Source organism: Dipodomys spectabilis, unplaced genomic scaffold, assembly GCF_019054845.1.
Source record: "Dipodomys spectabilis isolate Male_0828 unplaced genomic scaffold, ASM1905484v1 ptg000414l, whole genome shotgun sequence".
Classification (NCBI taxonomy): domain Eukaryota; kingdom Metazoa; phylum Chordata; class Mammalia; order Rodentia; family Heteromyidae; genus Dipodomys; species Dipodomys spectabilis.
In genome coordinates this window covers 3,778,960-3,786,724 of record NW_024871091.1, presented here as the reverse complement: position 1 = coordinate 3,786,724, position 7,765 = coordinate 3,778,960, and the positions used below count along the sequence as shown (strand labels likewise).

Below are 7,765 nucleotides of genomic sequence, written 5' to 3'. Positions count from 1 at the left end.
CTTCCTATGATTCTTGGAGTCTCAGTTTGGGTGTGATTTCTTGGCCTTTATTGTGGTCTTGTTGGTTTTCTATTGTAGGACATCTTTAAGTATCTTTTGTAGGGCTGGTTTGGTGGAGATATATTGTTTCAGTTTTTCTTTGCTATGGAAGGTTTTTATTTGACCTTTGCTTATGAAGGAGAGTTTAGCTGGGTACAGTATTCTTGGTTGATAGTTCTTTGTCTTTAGAGCATGGCATACATCATTCCAGGCTCTTCTTGCTTTAATTGTCTCTGCTGAGAAATCTGAGGTGATTCTAATTGTTTTCCCTTTATAGGTGATTGATTTTTTTCTCCTTGACAGCTTTAAGGATGTTTTCCTTGGTCTGACTTGATCCTGTGTAGATTATAATGTGACGGTGGGATGTCCTGTTCTGGTTTGGTCTATTTGGGGTTCTAAAAGCTTCTTCTATCTAAATAGGCCTATCTTTTTGTATGTTTGGGAAGTTCTCTGCTAGGATCCTGTTAAACAGATTTCCTAGACCATTAACTTCCATGTCTAAGTGTTCCTTTACACCCATTATCCTCAGATTAGGCCTTCTCATGGTGTCTTCCAAATGTTGAATAGATCTATCATATTACTTGGATTTGTCTTGGATAGTTATATATTCTTTCTCTATAATATCTAGGCTGTCTTCAATCCCCGAGATTCGATCTTCTGCAAGGTCTAAACTACTCTCAAGACTTTCTACTTTTTTTTAAATTTCTTTTCCTTCTAATTGGTTGGCTTTGATGGCTTCTAATTCTTTGTTGGAGCTTTGTTTTAGATCTTGTATGAACTTGTTTACTTCCTGTAGGGAGGGGCAACCTCTGGCTCTGTTTACCCAGTAAAGAAAGTCACTCCTCGGGGGGCCGAGCTTTCTCTGCCTGGGCTGGGTGACTTTCTCCTGGGTGGAGCTGAGCCTGGCAGGTCAGGTTAGGTTCCTCTGACCTGCTAAATGACTCTTGTGTTTTCTTCCAAGGCCTGAGGTGGAGCTAGCTGCTCAGCTGGGCCTTTTGTCGGTATCAAAGATGGAGATCTCAGGTAGGGTTGTGGAGGGGTGGCCTTCCCTCCTCTGCTCCCTGGGAGGGAGTGAGGATATCAGGGTTCTACTCTTGCCGGAGTCTTGGTTCCTGGTCTGGTCTGTGATCTGCAGGATGAAGATATTTGCTCCTTGTCAATTCTTGCTGGTGTTGAGTAAAATCCGCTCATCCACTGTGTCCTGCACCTTTGTCTCAGACTCTGTGTTGCAGGTATGGTGGCTATGGCCGCCGTCGCTGCCACCTCTGCAGCCACCACAGCCGCAGCTACCGGCAAGTGCTCAGATCTGTCTCCTTGCCTGGATTTTCCCTATCTGGCCAAACTCTCTGTTCTGTGACGGCACACTTGGTGTAATTCTCTGACCTAGGACTGTTCACTGGAACACTAAAACTGCTTTCTCTGCGAGAGCTTGCTTAGCCTCCAGCTTCTCCTCCACCATCTTCCCGGACCCTCCCCCCTTATAAGTTCTTGAATAGCTTCAAAGCTAAGTCTGTAACCAACCCGTTGTTCTGATACAGTTTTTTTTGGGGGGGAATAATTATTTTTAAAGTCTTGTCTCATATTATACAATGTTTCCTGAGAATCAAAGCAACCTCAAACTGAACTATAGTTTGTAAATGAATTAGTTAAGCTTCAAGTTGATTTTTTCTTATTCATGCTGAAAAAGAATTTTTTTCTGTTTAAGCAAGTAAATATGGATCACAGCGGGAAGTATTAACTTCTAACACTTTCTGAAGAGCACAAACCTTCTGTTATTCCATTCACATAAAATACCAGTTGACAGATGGTACTTGCCAGAAAATAGGGAAGAAAAGCATTTGAACAGAGATTTATAAATTGAAAATTCTCTCAAGAGAAGTACCTGTCAGTTTGCTTGGATATTTAAGAGATAAGTCCAGAACCAGTGAAGGAAAATGGAAAGATTATAGAAAGGAAAGAAATTTTGTTTCTGAACCAGGATCTGTTTTTAAATGACTAAGTTTCATCAGCTATCTTTGATGGGTCCCAATCTTCTCAGTTTTAAGAATGGAATTGAACAAGAGAAATTATTAAGTCACTTTTGGTACCAGCATGCTAATTTTCCATCTATTCATCTGTTCATTCAGTAAGGATGTCTTGAGCCAATAATATGTATAGACAGTCGGCTGGCATAGAAGTACAATGTGAAGGAAGGAAAAGTATCTGTGTCTACTGACCTTCGGTAAGGAAAGAAAAGACATGTGCATCACGTTGAAGTTCCATGTGATTAATTAATTGTACAATGGCAGTGGAGAGCTCAACGGGATATTTTCTGGAGGAAAATGTCTTATAAACATCTTCAGAACATCTTGCTTACACTGAAACTTAAAGATTTATTTAGCTGAGAGGAGAAGTGGTATAGATAGTCTAAAATGCCAATGCAGACAAATCCATAGGAATGAATTCTGAGGTGCAGTAAGCATATGGAGAATTGTAAGATTTAATGTATTGGACCACAGAATGTGAAGTAGAATAATTTGATGATAAAGCTACAAGAAATAAGTTAGCTCAAGGGGGATAACTTGTATCAGGCTCTAGAATCTGGGACTTACCCTTTAAAATGTGAAATTATCAGTGTTTCAGGTATAAGAACATTTCAGTTAGATGTATATTTTGGCAGATGTATGCAGAATGGAATAGAGGAGAGTACAAGTAGAGATAGGACCAGGAAATGACCAAAAAGCTATGAACTTTGTGAGTAATCCCAAGGGCTTAAATCAATACAATGAGGATGTTTACATACAGTTGTTCTGCTCAGTTACCATACAATGGCTCTTGACTGAAGGGGTCAAATGGAAGTTGAAATCCACTCTGTATACCAATTTCCAACTCTGTGCTTTAGGAAGAAATATTACCCTTGTGGAGAAAGATACTAACTCATGTAAATGAGTCACAAAGGAAAGGTTGTATGTGTTTGTGTGTGTGTGTGTGTGTATTTCTGAGTGTAAAATGGTCAGAAAGAGAGAAAAGGACAGAGAGGAGAAAGAATATATGGAAGTGAGGAAATGAAAGGGGAAAGAAAGAAAGCGAGAGATAGACAAGGGGGTGTAGAGTTTAATTTAGCTCAGGGGCTGGGAGGTTGGCTCAGTGGTAGAGTGCTTGCCTCACATACATGAGGTCCTGAGTTCAATTCTTCAGCACCACATAAGCAGAAAAAAAGCGGAAAGTGGTACTGTGGCTCAAGTGGTAGGGCACTAGCCTTGAGCTGAAGAGCTGATGGACAGTGCCCAGGCCCAGAGTTCAGGCCCCACGACTGACAAAAAAAAAAAGAATTTAGCTTAGACAGTTGCAGAGTATGAGAAGTCTAGCAGGCTAGCAGGTCAGCAGGCCAGAAATTCAGGCAAGAGCTGGTATTGCATCATAAATCTGAAAGCAGACCTTTTGTAGAATTCCTTCATACTCAGGAAAGGTCTGTCTTTTTACTTTTTAAATGACTTAAGTTGATCAGAGGAGGCCTAACCACATTATGAAGTGATCGACTTTAATCACTGCATTAAATGGTAATGGAATTCAAAATATCCTTATAGAAACATCTAGAATACACTTGACCAAATGTACCAAATAGGTATAGTGGCCTATAAAGTTGACACAGAAAATTATCATTTTTGCTAAATATGGTTGACTATGCTACTGAGGCCTTGAGTGCAGACTGGTTCAATCAGAATGGTAATTACACAGGCCAATGGGCCTATCATTAAGGAATTTAAAGTGAAGTGAGGAACTGAAGACTGGGTCATGATGAACCTGAAGAGCTAGGTAATTCTGATATTTATATTAAAATAACTCTTTCTGTTTGTAGAGCAGAGACATAACTGGGGAAGGTAGGTTAGAAAAAGTAGCAATGAGAAGAGCAGAGAGGAGAAAATTGCTGTACTTCAAGAAAGAGATAATGGTACCCTGACCTATAGAGAAGAGTTGAGATACACAGAACTGGTTGGACTCCCAAGATAATTTGGTTGTGGCAATCCCAGGAACTGATCATGGGTTTTGCTGATTGAAGCACTGAGTACATAAAGATCTCCTTTAGTGAGATGATGAAAAGAGGAGGAAGAGGAGGTTTGAAGGAAATTACAAGGGTTCCTTTTATACATGTCACAATTGAGACCAAAGTGACAAGGGATTTGGAACATAAATCATTTGCCTTACATCCTGTTTTTGTCATGTATCCCTATCCACTATATCCTCAACCCCATGATTATCCAGCAACATCATTCTAGTAAACATATCAGTGTAATTGAGACGAGTTTTACTATTGTTTGAAGGCATCAGAAATTAGCTTAATAACTTGGCTATTATATGCAAAAGAGATTATTCAAATGGCAAATCCTGATCATTAGATTTTGATTTTAATTTGCCACACATTTACAGTTTCTCCACTTGTTAAAATGACTGCTGTCAGTGAGCAAACACAAATAGAGATTTAAAGCATATATACCCCATAGAGATATTAGAACAAGCAGGGAAGTTCAATCTATGTCTTTAAATGGTGAGTTTAACCATTGATAAAAAGCTACTCACAGTTACAGTTGGAACACCAGGAAAATATGTTCAACAGGTAGAAATCACAAATCCCGTAGATAGATTCCTCTAAACTGTTTAGCTACTTTATACACATGTAGCTTTGAGAAAGACTCACTCTATCTGCAGGTTTCTCTCTCCTTGTCTATCTTGTGAAATCGGTTATCTTTTAAAACTCAAGCTATATGTTCTTCAGGAAACTCTCCAGTAATATTCAAAGCCTGCTTCTATTTTCCATGCACTTCTAATACTTAGAAAAAATGTCAGTGCCGGAGGTGGAACCCAGGATCTTGTGTATAATAGGCAAACACTCTTCCATTGACCTACATCCCAGCTCTTTCCCTTTTTCATTTATTTTAAAAATAAATTTCATTATGTTGCACAAGTTAGCCTTAAAATCACAATTCTCCTGCCTCCACTTCCTAAGGGCTAGAATTACAGGCATATTTAACCACACTTAATGACCTCTAGTCCTTGTAAAAGGTTTTATTTTATTTGAAAATACATTTACATTTACAGAAGAATTGCCAAGATAGTATCAGTGATTTTATAAGTGTGTCAATATCCTCAAGTATTAACATTTTATAAAGACACCTAACTAATAAAAATTAAAAATTGGCATGATTTCACTATGGCTAACTGATCTACAGACTTTATTTTGATTCTCCAGCTTTTTCACCAATATTCTTCTTCATTCCAGGATAAAATCAAAGATTATATGTTACTTCTAGCCATTATGTCTCATTCAATCTACATTAGTGATTTAGTCTTTCCTTTTTGATTACTGACACTTTTGAAGAGTACTGGTCAGGTATTTTTCAGAATATCATATTTCTATATTGTATTTGTTAGAAGTGAGTTACTAAATCCAGTCCACACTGAGGAGCAGAATAATATTTTGCTTCCTTAGATAGAGGAGTTTCAGGGATTTCCCAGATATTTGTTAGGACCACCAGAATAAATAATATTTTGGTGAAGGCTTAGAGGTTATATTCAATTTCTCCTTGAAGTAAGGCTTCATCCTTTATCTAAATAGTATTGTAATAATGAGTTTGTATTTGCCTTCCTGCTTCTACATTTTTACTGAGGAAGATTGGTCTCTTCACTTACTTCACTCATTCAATCATTTCTTTATATCAATATGGTATCATGGGTATTTACTGTAGGCTTTGAATTATAATTCAATACTACTACAATTTATTTTCTTGCTCACATTTTAAAGTATCAGACATAGGTCACTATTTTAGTTTGGCTACTATCATTTTGATACCAGCTGTAACATGTTATTACACTTTCCCAGGTATGTATTCATCTTGGGCCATTAGATTATTAGTCCTTGAAGTGTCTGGTGAACTATTTAGAGAAACAGAGAGATGGAAGTGGAGGATTTATCACTAACAAAAGAAGAAATGATCACTTCAGGCTTACCCAAACCCGTATGAAGTCACAGGAAGCTTTTATCCAGAGTTATTTGAAAAGAGTTCACCTTTTCATTGGGCTATCATTGAAAACAGTTATAAACTACTTCATGAGCAGACTTGTTACAGCCAAGAAAGGGCATGGGTTATTGAATGCATCAGCAGGGATGAGGTGTATAAAACAGTAAATGTGTACATAAAATTTCAGTTTTGCAGGTTGGAAAGATGCTTTGTAAAGTATACTTAGAAGCAGGTCATATGGCTTTCCAAACACAAGGTCCTCACAATCTCCTCTGAATAGAAAATTCTGACTATGCCATAAAGCTTCATTCCATGTAGGACCAGGAGACAGACTAGTATTAATTTTTGAGTAAGGCTATTCAGCCAATCAGAATATTTGGCGTGTATCTCCTTTATCTCAGTGTCTCTTACTTTTATTTTTGGTTGACATCATTCAGAGACAAAAACCAGAAGGGGCAGAATTTTAGAATATCTCCAATTCTCATCCATTGTTATATTTGGTAAGGACTCGCAATCCCAGCTTCTTGACAGAAAGCATAAAGCTTTTGAAGACAAAGAGGTATGAAACACAGCCAGGATACTTTTGGTTTCTTCTTAGGTATTAAAGAGCAAGAAAACTCTACAAGATAATCCACAGTTCTTCTAGCTGTTTTTTTTTTTTTAATAAATGTGATTCTTTTACATTAATCATACAGTACATGAATCATACAGTAGTTTTCCTTGTGATATTTATATACATGCATATAATGTACTTTAATAAAACATCCAGAGGAAAACTTAATCATTTATCTTTGGAGCAATGTGAAATATCTCCAGAACTATCGCTGAAAAGGCCATGGAGTGAATAAGATATGAATTAGAATCTTCTCTACTTCTCACTTTATGCATGATCTTAAATACATAACTTCTAGATAAAGAAACTGAGGTTTGTGCATAAAGTAATGATAAAAGGACCAACTTAAGGGGCTGGGAAGGTAGCCTGGTGGTACAGTGCTTGCCTTGTATGCATGAGGCCCTGGGTTTGATTCCTCAGCACCACATAAGCAGAAAAAGCCGGAAGTGGTGCTGTGGCTCAAGTGGTAGAGTGCTAGACTTGAGCTGAAGAGCTGAGGGACAAGCCCAGAGTTCAAGCCCATGACCAAACAAAAAAAGCACCAACTTAACTAGTTTTGATAAATTTTTAGATGAAAATCCCCTAATGGAGTACTTGGTACTTAATAAGTGCTCAACTATGTTTTGTCCAGCCCTTCTTGCAATTCTAAGTTTTTGTCTAGTTTGCAGCAAATACCTTGTACTATCTTGCATTATGCCTAATATAGGCATCTTTATTAACTTTCATATACCTTCCTGTCCCCATGCCTTTCCATTTAGTTTTTAATCATATCAAAGCTATCCTCAAAATGGCTTCCAAAAATTTCAAAACCCTGGAAAAAATCAACAGCCTTTTTGTATTTCTTTCCCTGTCTTCAAATCATCCTGTGGTTATCTTGATGATACATCATGTTCCAAGAGCATATTCTAATAAATTGGGATGAACTCTTCTGTGTTTGTCCCTGGGTAGCCATGTTGTTTCCTGCTCAAGTGCTACGAGTTGTTTTATCAATGAAAGGAGATAAAATAAAACCCTCATTCTTCACCAGGGAGAATCCCAAGAAGAAAAATCCCACATATGGGAACTTATCACATTAATATCCTGATTAGAATGTAATGATGAGACCAGAGTGTTCTTT

At 37.7% G+C, this 7,765-nt stretch overlaps 1 pseudogene; it reads left to right on the top strand.

The window, feature by feature from the left end:
- The first annotated feature begins 1,273 nt into the window (after nt 1-1,273).
- The window catches only part of LOC122097123, a 71,980-nt pseudogene continuing 65,488 nt past the window's right edge, over nt 1,274-7,765 (top strand).